The 12,637-nt window shown below is 45.0% G+C and overlaps 1 non-coding gene across 1 annotated transcript; it reads left to right on the top strand.

Moving 5' to 3' along the window:
* Positions 1–3,809: 3,809 nt before the first annotated feature.
* On the top strand, positions 3,810–3,947 carry LOC114815821. Its single transcript, XR_003763622.1, has one exon. It is a non-coding gene; the product is annotated as a small nucleolar RNA SNORA7 (small nucleolar RNA).
* Positions 3,948–12,637: the final 8,690 nt, after the last annotated feature.

Genomic DNA, 12,637 nt, shown 5'->3' with positions numbered 1-12,637 from the left:
ATTCTAATTCCCGCTTCCCTGCTACGAGACCTTGGGCAAGTCACTGAACTCTGTATCTCAGTTCCCTCATCTGCAAAATGGGGATTCAATCCTGGTTCTCCCTCCTTCTTAGACCGTGACACCCATATGGGACCTTATTAGTATAGGGTTTAGAAGAGTGCTTGGCATATAAAAAGTGCTTAAGAAACCACACAATTATTGTTATCATTATTATTATTTGTAGGAGGAGTTGTAAATAAATTATAGATGGGAGTCATATAGTTACAGAGTAAATCAATCAATCAATCAGTTGCACTTATTGAGCACTTATTACGTGCAGAGCAGTACACTAACCACTTGGAAGAGTACAATACAACAGATTTGACAGACGTGTTCCTTGCCCACAACTAATTTACAATCTAGAGGGGAGACAGACATGAATAACCTTGTAAGCGGTCAATAAATACCATTTACTGATTGATTGATAAATAATTTAGAATTTAGAGATCTGTACCTAAGTACCGTGGGAGTTGTAATTCAAATGCTTCAGTGGAATGGAGTGGCTGAAGAAGCAGCTGGAGGCACATGGAGGAAATTATTCAGGAAAGGTTTCCTGGAGGAGGTGTGATCTCAAAAGGGTTTGAAGATGGGGAGAGCTGAGTTCTGCCAGATGCGAAGGGTGAGGGAGTTCCAGGCAGTGGGGAGGACATGAGCAAGAGGTTGGAAGACATGAGCAAGAGGTTGGCAGTGGGGGAGACAAGAACAGGGCCCATAGATTGAGAGGAACAAACACTGTGAGTCGTGGTGGAGTGGGGGAATTATGGTATCATGGGTGAAAGGGAAAACCTCATACGTTATGTATTCATGATCAAAAATCTGCCTTACTTGGAAAAGAGTACCATTTTTTCCATTAGTATGGGAGGAATAACTTAAAAAGGGAAATACAGAATTCTATGTTACAAGAGTCCCCTTTTCCCCCCAAACAATTACCTCCACCTGGATTTTACAATGTATTTTTGGCTTTCAAATATAGAAATTCAAGGCTTGGATACTAAGGTCCTACGTGATGCTTCATTTTCTGCACTTTGTGGCATAGAAAAAATCTATCTTGAGCTTTATCCTTCATAAAGTAAACAAATAAATAGCAAAAATGAATCATTCATTATCTGAAATGACTCAAGGTTCCGAAGAATAGACTTACAGTTTAATATTTGTTCCCCAGAAGACAAAGGTTTATAAAATTGTGAATCTGTTCAACAGATGGCTTTTGCTATTATGCCCCACTAAATAATTGTTTAATCTATCATCTTTCCATTTTTGAAAATTCATATAGGTTCTTACTACTTTATTTTAGAAGCTACTGTAAAAGAATATGAATAAATCAAATTTTTAAGAAGGGCACATTTGTTTAGAAATAATCCAAAAGGGCTACTAGTCCCATTTTTGAAAGCTGTAATTAATTCAATTTAAGATGATTATGAATTCACCAAATCCTCATATGTAAAAATGTCTTGCAGAGAGATACAGTAATAAAATAATGGGTGGCTTCTCAACAACCAACAGAATACAGACGAATCAATATATGGTATTTATTGAGCACTTTCTATGTGCAGAACATTCTACTAAGTGCTAGGGAGAGTACAATAAAGTAGAGTGAAGGACATGGCCTCGTCTCTCAAGAAGCTTACTGTCTAGATGGGGAGAGAGACACTGAAAAGAAATTACAGATAGGGAAAATGGCAGAGAACAAGAATTTTTACATAAATGCTGGGGGGGATGAGGTGGGGTGAGTATTAAGCACTTAAGTGGTACAAACAGGTGACACAGAAAGAAGAGTGAATGGAAGGAATTAGGGCTTAGTCTGGGAAGGCCTGTTGGAGGAGATGTGAGTGTAGTAGATCTTTGAAGGATGAAAGATTGGTGGTTTGTGGGATATGAATGGGGAGGGAGTATGTAGGCAAGTGGTCGGTGGCGAAATCGATGAGATCGAGGTGGAGTGAGTAAGCTGCCATTAGAGGACTGAAATGCGTGGGTTGGGTTGTAGCAAATCAGTGAGGTATGATAGGAGGGTGAGTGCCTTAAGCCAATGGTAAGGAGTTTCTGTTTGATGCAGAGGTGGATGGACAACTATTGGAGGTTTCTGAGGAGTGAGGAGACATGGGCTGAAGAGTTTTGAAGAAAAGCAATCCAAGCAGCGATGTGAAGTGAAGTATTGACTGGAGGAGAGAGAGAGGAGAGGCAGGGAGCTCAGTGAGAAGGCTGGTACAGTAGTTGAGGCAGCAAACAATGAGTGGCAGTTTGGATGATGAGGACAATTTATTTTATTTTCAGTTATTTGGGGGGAAAATAAGCGGGGTTCTAGAGTTAATAATGTTGGTATTTGTTATGCGCTTACTATGTGCCGAGCATTGTTCCAAGCGCTGGGGTAGACACAAGGGAATCAGGTTGTCCCACGTGGGGGTCACAGTCTTAATCCCCATTTTACAGATGAGGTAACTGAGGCACAGAGAAGTTAAGTGACTTGCCCACAGTCACACAGCTGACAAGTGGCGGAGCTGGGATTTGAACTCATGACCTCTGACTCCAAAGCCCGTGCTCTTTCCACTGAGCCATGCTGCTTCTTGCTGTCAAGTGAGAACTAACAGGATTTGGTGATTGCAGAGAAGCAGCGTGGCTCACTGGAAAGAGCCCAGGCTTGGGAGTCAGAGGTCATGGACTCTAATCCTGGCTCCGCTGCACGTCAGCTGTGTGACCTTGGACAAGTCACTTAACTTCTCTGTGCCTCAGTTACCTCATCTGTAAAATGGGGATCAAGACTGTGAGCCCCATGTGGGACAACCTGATTACCTTGTATCTACCCCAGCACTTAGGACAGTACTGAGCACATAGTAAGTGCTTAACAAATACCAACATTATTATTATTATTATTATATGTTGGTTGAATGAGAAAGATGAGTCGAGGATGCTAAGGTTATGGCCTTGTGAGGCAAGAAGGATGGTGCTTTTATCTTGCTTTGTTTTTTTTTTAATGGCGTTTGTTAAATGCTTATTATGCGCCAGGCCCTTTATTAAACACTGGGGTAGATATAAAATAATCAGGTAGGACCTAGTCCACCCCTACATAGAAGGCACAGTCTTAATCCTCATTTTACAGATAAACTAATCAAGTCCCAGAGAAGTTAAGTAACTTGCCCAAGGTCACACAGCAGACAGGTGGTGAAGCCACTTGTTAACATTCTTATAGTTTCAAATAATGTTGGTATTTGTTAAGCGCTTACTATGTGCCGAGCGCTGTTCTAAGCGCTGGGGTAGACATAGGGGAATCAGGTTGTCCCACATGGGGCTCACAGTCTTAATCCCCATTTTACAGATGAGGGAACTGAGGCACAGAGAAGTTAAGTGACTTGCCCACAGTCACACAGCCGACAAGTGGCAGAGCTGGGATTCGAACTCATGAGCCCTGACTCCAAAGCCCATACTCTTTCCACTGAGCCACGCTGCTTCAAAGAGAGCACTGAGTTATTTACGCAGCATTACGAGTAGAGTCTTCCAAGAGGACATAACATATCCAGACTTTGGGGCTACCCATTCAGGTCCAGGCATTAACTGAAGGGAATAGGCCATCATCACTGTCTAACATCAATCCATCAAGTGATCATTTGGTGATATTTATTGAGTGTGTATTATGTGCAGAGCAGCGTATGCAGAGGGTACCAGACAACAGAATTGATAAACGCATTCCCTGCCACAAGGAGCTTACAGTCTAGATGGGGACGCAGACTTTAAAATAAACTACAGATATGTGCATAAGTGCTGTGTAGTGGATATGGACCCTCTCACGGTCGCAACTGGAGAGTTTCCAGTCCTCTACCAGCCTTGACTATGGGAGGGAGAGTCAAGCAGAGGCCTACCCATTCCATTCTTAGCTTGGGCAGTGACTAGAGAGCGGAAGGCCATCTGCTACAAGTCAAAACTCACCCATGCTGGGCAGCAGCGGCACAGGAGAGAGTCAAGGGCGGAGACTCGAGTTTACTGTGCGAAAGGAGGAGATGGTAAACCACTTCTGGATTTTTCCCAAGAAAACTCTATGGATCCACTACCAGAACGATTGCAGATGGAGAGCGGGGCGTTCTGGGAGAGATGTGTCCATGGTGTCGCTATGCGTCGGAAACGACTCGACGGCCTAGGACAAGTGGATATGTGGTGGATACCAAGTACTTATAGGACACAGACCAAAGTGTATAGTTGATGCAGAAGGGACAGAAAAGAGGACTTCGTCCTCTTAGTCATCTTAGTTGTCTTGGAAGAGATGTGATTTCAATAAGACTTTGAAAGTGGGGAAAGTAGTGGTCTCTTGCATATATACCTCTAGGCCGTAAACTCATAATAGGCAGGGAACGTCTGCTAATCATGTTCTATTGTGCTCTGCCAAGAGCTTAATACAGCGCTCTACACATAGTAAACACTCAATAAATATCACTGATTGATAAAGGGGGATGGAATTCCAGAAAGGGGGGAGGACATGATCAAGGGGGTCAGTGGCGAATTGGATGAAACTGAGATACATTGAGAAGGTTGGCATTAACAGAGCGTGGACCGTGGGCTGGTTGTAGTAAGTGATCAGGGAGCTAATTGAGTGCTTTAAGGCTGACAATTAGGAGTTTCTGTTTGATTCGGAGGTGGATGGGCAACACTGGAGGTTCTTGAGAAATGGGGAGGCTGAACTGGTATTTAGAAAAATGATCTGGGCAGCAGAGTGAAGTATGAACTGGAGTGGGGAGAGACAGGAGGCAGGGAGGTCAGCGAGGAGGCTGATGCAGTAATCGTTGCAGGATAGGATAATCCATCAATCAGTGTTATTTATTGAGCACTTACCATGTGAAGAACACTTTACTAAGTGCTTGGGAGGGTATAATGCAACAGAAATAGTAAACGTGTTCCCTGCCCAAATGAGCTTACAACTTAGAGGGGAAGGCAGACATTTCCCTACTACCCTCCCTAACTTAGAGAAGCAGCGTGGCTCAGTGGAAAGAGCCCAGGCTTAGGAGTCAGAGGTCATGGGTTCTAATCCCGGCTCCACCACCTGTCAGCTGTGTGACTTTGGCCAAGTCACTTCACTTCTCGGTGCCTCGGTTACCTCATCTGTAAAATGGGGATTAAGACTGTGGACCTCACGTGGGACAAACTGATTACCCTGTATCTACCCCAGCGTTTAGAACAGTGTTCGGCACATAGTAAGCGCTTAACAAATACCAACATTATTATTACTACTCATCTTCAACTGTTCACTCTCCAGTGGCCTAATTACCACTGCTTTCAAACACACCCATGTCTCTTCTATCCTAAAAAAATTCTCCCTTGACCTCACAGTTCCCTCCAGTTATCACCCCCCCCCCTTCCATTCTTCTCCAAACTCCTTCAATGAATTGTCTGATACTGCTGTCTCAAGTTCCTCTCTCAAATTCCTCTCCTCTAATGCTCTCCTTGACCCCCTCCAATCTGGCTTCCGTCCCCTTCACTTCACAGAAACCAGCCTCTCAAAGGTCATAAATGATCTCCTTCTTGGCAAATCCAACAGCCTCTACTCCATCCTAATCCTCCTCGACCTCTCAACTGCCTTCGACTCTGTCCATCACCCCCTTCTCCTGGAAACATTGTCCAAGCTTGGATTCCCTGACTCTGTCCTCTCCTGGTTCTCCTCTTATCTCTCTGGCCATTCATTCTCAGTCTCTTTGTGGGCCCCTCCTCTACCTCCCAGCCCCTAACTGTGGGGGTCCCTCAAGGTTCAGTTCTGGGTCCCCTTCTATTCTCCATCTACATCCACTCCTTTGGAGAGGTCATTCGCTCCCATGGCTTCAACCTCCATCTCTATTTAGATAATTCCCCAAATCTACATCTCCAGCACTGATCTCTCTCCCTCTCTGCAGTCTCACATTTCCTCCTGCCTTTAAGACATCTCTACTTGTATGTCCTCCCATCACCTCAAGTTTAACATGCCCAAAACAGAACTCACTGTCTCCCCCCACCAGAACTTCGACCTCCCCCTGACATTCCCATCACCGTAGATGGCACCACCATTCTTCTTGTCTCATAAGCCCATAACCTTGACATTATCCTTTAGTCCTCTCTCTCACTCTACCCACATATTCAATCCATCACTAATTCCCGTCGGTCCCACCTTCACAACATCACTAAAATCTGTCCTTTCCTCTCCATCCAACGGCAACCACATTAATGCAATCACTCATCCTAACCTCCCTGGATTACTGCAGCAGGCTCCTTGCTGACCTCCCAACCTCCTGTCTCTCCTCACTTCAGTCCATACTTCACCCGCTGCTGGGATCATTTTTCTACAGAAACATCCAGGTCAAGTTTTTCACTCTTCAAAAAAACTTCAGTGGTTGCTCATCCACCTCTGCATCAAACAAAAACTCCTCACCATTGTCTTTAAAGTGCTCAGTCACCTTGCCCCCTCCTACCTCACCTCTCTACTCTCCTACTACAACGCAGCCTGCACACTTAGCTCCTCGAATGCCACCCTACTCACTGTACTTCGATCTCGTCTAGCTCGCTGCCGACATCCTATCCCTGACCTGGAACGCCCTCCCTCCTTCAAAGTCTTTCTGAAGAAACATCTCCTTCAAGAGGCCTTCCCTGACTAAGCTCCCCTTTCCTCTTCTCCCTCTCACTTCTGCATCGCCCTGACCTGCTCCCTTTGTTCTTCCCACCTCCCAGCCCCACAGCACTTAGGTACATATTAATTCAATCCTTCAATTGTATTTATTAAGCACTTACTGTGTGCAGAGCACTGTACCAAATACTTGGGAGAGTATAATATAACAATACACAGACACATTCCCTGCCCACAACAAGCTTACAGTCTAGAGTGGGGGAGACAGACGGCAATACAAATTAGTACATGACAGATATGCACATAAATGCTGTGGGGCTGGGATGGGGAGGAGTGGGCCAGGGAAGCAAGTTAGGACAGGAGTGGGAGAAGAGGAAGGGGGGCTTAGTATGGGAAGGCCTCTTGGAGAAGATGTGCCTTCATTAAGACTTTGAAGTGGGGGAGAGTGTTTTTAGGATTTGAGGAGGGAGGGTGCTCCAGGCCAGAGACAGGACATGAGCGAGGAGTGAGCGTTGAGATAGGCACGATCGAAGCACAATGAGAAGCTTAGTACCAGCACAATCTGTAATTGATTTGTTTATGTTCATGTCTGTCTCCCCCTCTGGACTGTAAGCTCATTGTAGGCAGGGAATGTGTCTGTTTTATGTTATATCGTACTCTCCCAAGCATTTAGTACAGTGCTCTGCACACAGTAAGCACTCAATAAATATGATCGAATGAATTGGAGTGGGGAGAGACAGGAGGCCAGGAGGTCAGCAAGGAGGCCAGATGTAGTTGTCAAGGTGGGATAGGATAAGTGTTTTGAACAGCATAATAGCAGTTTGGCTGGAGAAGAAAAGGCAGATTTTAATGATGTGAAGCTTCCCCCACTCCCTTCTCCATCAACCTTACTCTTGGATTTGCCCATTTTATTCACACCTCCCTCAGCCCCACAGTAATAATAGTAATAATAATAGCATCTGTTAAGCACTTACTATGTGCCAGACACTGTACTAAGCAAAGGGGGTTGGACACAGTCCCTGTCCCACATGGAGCTCACAGTCTCAATTCCCATTTTACAGATGAGGTCACTGAGACCCAGAGAAGTAAAGTGACTTGTCCAAGGTCAAACAGCAGATCAGTGGCAGAGCCATGATTAGAACTCATGACCTTCTGATTCCCAGGCCTGTGCTCTAGCCACTACGCCATCCTGCAGCATTTATGAACATATCTGTAATTTATTTATTGATGTTAATGTCTATCTCCCCCCCCAGACTTCAAGCTCCCTGTGGGCAGGGATCATGTCTACAAGAGAAGCAGCATGGTGAAATGGGTAGAGCACGGGCCTGGGAGTCAGAAGGTAATGGGTCCTACCCCCAGATCTGCCATTTCTCTGCTGTGTGATCTCGGGCAAGTCGCTTCACTTCTCTGAGCCTCAGTGACCTCATTGTAAAGTGGGGATTGAAACTGAGGCCCATGTGGGAAAGAGACTGTGCTCAACCTGATTACCTTGTATCTACCCTAATGCTTAGAACAGTGCTTGGCACATAATGCTAACCTTCTCGCTATACTTCAACCTCGTCTATCTCGCCACCGAGCTCTGACTCACACCCTACCTATGGCCTGGAATGCCCTCCCTCCTCACTGAAGACTATATTCCCCACTTCTAGATTGTGAGCCCGTTGTGGGCAGGGATTGTCTCTATCTGTTGCTGAATTGTACTTTCCAAGCCCACAGTATAGTGCTCTGCACACTGTAAGCGCTGCAGCATGGCTCAGTGGAAAGAGCATGGGCTTGGAAGTCAGAGGTCATGGCTTCAAATTCCGGTTCAGCTGCTTGCCAGTTGTGTGACTTTGGGCAAGTCACTTAACTTCTCGGTGCCTCAGTTCCTTCATCTGTAAAATGGGGATTAAGACTGTGAGCCTCACATGGGACAAGCTGATTACTCTCTATCTACCACAGTGCTTAGACCAGTGCTCAGCACATAGTAAGCACTTAACAAATACCAACAATATCATTATTATTATAAATATGATTGAATGAATGAATATCAGACAGATAATTGCTCTCCCCCACTTCAAAGTCTTATTGAAGGCACATCTCCTCCAAGAAGCCTTCCCTGACTAAGCCCTCCTCTCCTCCTCTCCCACTCCCTTCTGCGTCGTCCTGACTCGTTCCCTTCATTCATCCTCCCTCCCAACCCCACAGCACAGATGTACGGATCTGTAATCTATTCATTTATTTATGTATATTAATGTCTGTCTCCCCCTCTAGACCGCGAGCTCGTTATGGGCACGGACTGCCTGTTTGTGGTTGTACTGTATTCTCCCAAGCCCTTAGTACAGTGTGTTGCACTGACGATGAATGAATGACATAGTCAGCACTTAACTTAAGGGGCAGCAGCGTGGCTCAGTGGAAAGAGCCTGGGCTTCAGAGTCAAAGATCATGGGTTCGATTCCCAGCTCTGCCACTTGTCAGCTGTGTAACTGTGGGCAAGTCACTTAACTTCTCTGTGCCTCAGTTACCTCATCTGTAAAATGGGGATTAACTGTGAGCCTCATGTGGGACAACCTGATTACCCTGTATCTACCCCAGCACTTAGAACAGTGCTCTGCACATAGTAAGCGCTTAGCAAATACCAACATTATTATTAACAAGCACCATCATTATTATTATTATTGTTAAGAAGAAGATCTTGCCTGTTAAGTTTCTATTTTATCAATAAAGCACAGGGCCAGGCCATTAGGGAGAAGAGATGGTTGGGGCGGGGGGACCAGCGTTTTGAGGCGGGAGTTCAATATCTTGGCGTCGATCACTGTCAACACAGGTACCCAAACTGTTCCCTTCCACACTGGTGGAGAATCAGAGTAGCCTAGTGTTCTCTCCCTGGTTTCCCCATCTTGCTCTTTTTAAGTATATTTCTTCCTATTTGCTGGACTACCAGCCCAGGATTATTTTAAGGAAACATAAGAAGAAGAAGAAGAATAACAATATCAATAATGATTGTAATTGCTGTAATTACAACAATTACAATTGTTGTAATTGATTGTAAATAATTGATGTAATTGTTCAATACATGTGCGTTCCCTCCTTCTAGACTGTGAGCCCGTTGTAGGCAGGGATTGTGTCTCTTTGTTCCTGACTTGTAATTTCCAAGAGCTTAGTACGGTGCTCTTCACACAGTAACCGCTCAATAAATACGACCGAATGAACCAACTGCAGAAAGACCATGGGAATGGGAGTCACAAGACCCACGTTCTAATCCCTGGTAAAAGACCTCGGGCAAGTCACTTCGATTCTCTGTGCCTCAGTTTCCTCCTCTGTAAATTGGTGGTAAAATTCCTCTTCTCCTTCCCTTTTAGACTATGGGTTCCCCGTGGGTCGGGGACTGGGTCCAATCTGACTCTACCATATCTACAATAGAAGCAGTGTGACTCAGTGGATAGAGCATGGGCCTGGGAGTCAGAAGGTCATGGGTTCTAATTGCGACCCGGCCACATGTCTGCTAAGTGACCTTGGGTAAATCACTTCACTTCTCTGGGCCTCAATTACTTCATCTGGAAAATGGGGGTTAAGAGCATGAGCCCTCTTTGGGACAGGGACTGTGTCCAACCTGACTAACGTATCTATCCTAGCGCTTAGAACAGTGCTTGGAACGTAGTAAGTGCTTAACCAGTACCATAATAATAATAGTAATAATAATAATAATAAGCAAAGTGCTTGTGGCAGAGTAAGAGTTTTCAAAATACCATTATTTTTTAATTTTATTACGGTGGTGAAACCTGGTCCCAAAACTTCAAAATCTGGAACCTTTCAAACTATAAAAACTCTAAATATTCAAAAGCCATTTTGACACGGTGAACTGCATGTAGAAAGCCAGTTCTGGGTACGGAAATATTACAGGCGAGCAGGGAAAGCCTGTTCCAACCGGCACCGGGGCCGTACCTCAACGGCCAACCCCGGGCCTGCGGTGGAATGCAGCTAAGCCATTTTCTGATGTTGGTGCATGCGTGCACAGCTGAGATTGTTTAGTCACAACAAGCCACTGGTTCAGCCCTTCTCCTCCCACAGAGCTGCTTGTTGCCAAATAGTCACGCTTTTTAAATTGCTGGTAAATTGGAGAATAGAGTGTGAGCATGAAAATCTGGGGATTCGTTGGTTTGGAGCCGCAGCGACCGCAAAAACGAAGGATCTGCCACTGTTTTCTAATGATGGTCTTTATTAGGCTCTTCCTCCGCGGCAAGCACTTGTGCTAAACACAAGGTAATCGGCTCCAACGCCGGTGTCTGTTCCACACGAGGCTCACAGACTAAGTGGGTGAGAGAACAGGTATTTCATCCCACTTTACAGAAACTGAGGTTAAGTGACTTTCCCACCACCACATACACAGAGCCAGGTTTAAAACCGGGTGTCCCAACTCCCACTCCCGTGCTCCACGGCATCCTTCTCACTCTCCTTTACCAAGCCTCTGAGTCTACTTTGCTTTCCACAGCTACTCTCTATTGATCTTGCCAAAAAGCATCCTCCTTAAGCTATTCAGAAGGTCGCCGTTATGCTCTCTCCTAAGAAAGCAGGGTCGTATAAGCTGGAGGATACAGTACAGTACTGGGTTTTCTAGAGAATTCATGTCTGAAAAAAGCCAGGTACAAATATATCCTGAAGAGTGTTTTTTAGAAAATCAAAGAATCAAGATGCCATGGAAGTTCACGCACATCCATAAATAAATGTCAATTCTTACTGAGGGCGTTTTAAAACTTCTGGACAAGAAGCAATCATCTGAAACCCTCCAGGTTGAAGTGAGATAATGACAAACTCTCCACAGCGAAGCTTATGTGTAAACCTAGCCTGAGCGGCTATCAAGCTCAAGCCGAGGCTCTAATGTGTCAGTTTGGAACAATTTATGGGATGACTGATTTTGACATTGCAGGCCTGAAGTTGCTTGTGAAAGAAGTCATTGTTACTTGAAAGAATGTCAGCACCAGGCTCAGGAATTGACAAACGGAAGTATAATTGCATAACCACCCCATATAATCAACTGAGATGATATCACTCGTTAACAATACACTTCCTTGGAAGCTTAAAATTGGAATATATTATGCTGTGAATTGATGTAATCCATTGATGTCAAATATCACTCTGTTACATCTCTTTGATTTGCGCAGGATCTACAGTTACTAATGTTCTGAACGCTAACATCTTCTACTCCTCCTCCTCCCCGCCACCCTGGTTTTTGTTTTTGTTTTTTAGTTGTATTTGCTAAGCACTTACTTAGCACTGGGATAGATAATCAGGTTGGACACATTTCCTCCCCCAAATAATATTTATTCCTTTGATCTTCCCCCGTCCCAGCCCCGAAGCACTTACGTACATATCAGTAATTTTATTTATTTGTATCAATGTCTGTCTCCCCCACTCTGGACCGTGAGCTCATTGTGGGCAGGGACTATCACTCTTTATTGTTGTATTGTACTTTCCTAAGCACTTACTACAGTGCCCTGCACATAGTAAGCACCCGATAAATATGACTGAATGAATGAATGGCTGAAGTAGGAGAGAGAACAGGATTTTAATCCCAATTTTACAGTTAAGGAAACTGAGGCACACAGAAGTTAAGTGACTTGCCAAAGGTGACACAGCAGGCAATTGGCAGAGCTAGGATTAGAACCTAGCCCCATGCTCTTTCTACTAGGCCACACTCCTCCTGTTGCTCCTAGCTCCATGTCTGGTTAAGGAGAGATATCCTGAGATCAATCATGGGGAAATCTCTCAATTCTCAGCTCATTTTTATGAGGCACCGACGCTGCCCTCTCCCGGTTCTCCTCTCAGCTCTCTGGCCACTCATCCTCAGTCTCTTTCGAGAACTCCTCCTCTGCCTCCCACCCCTTAACTGAAGGAGTCCCTCAGGGTTCAGTTCTGGATCCCTTTCTATTCTCCGTCTACACCCACTTCCTTGGAGAACTCATTCACTCCCATGGCTCTAACTACCATCCTTATGTGGATGATCCCCAAATCTACTTTTCCAGCCCTGCTCTCTCTCCCTCTCTGCAG

The sequence above is a fragment of the Ornithorhynchus anatinus genome, chromosome 12 (genome assembly GCF_004115215.2).
Source record: "Ornithorhynchus anatinus isolate Pmale09 chromosome 12, mOrnAna1.pri.v4, whole genome shotgun sequence".
In the NCBI taxonomy this organism is placed as follows: Eukaryota; Metazoa; Chordata; class Mammalia; order Monotremata; family Ornithorhynchidae; genus Ornithorhynchus; species Ornithorhynchus anatinus.
The sequence above is the reverse complement of the archived record's forward strand: the minus strand, read 5'-3'. Positions and strand labels throughout refer to the sequence as shown.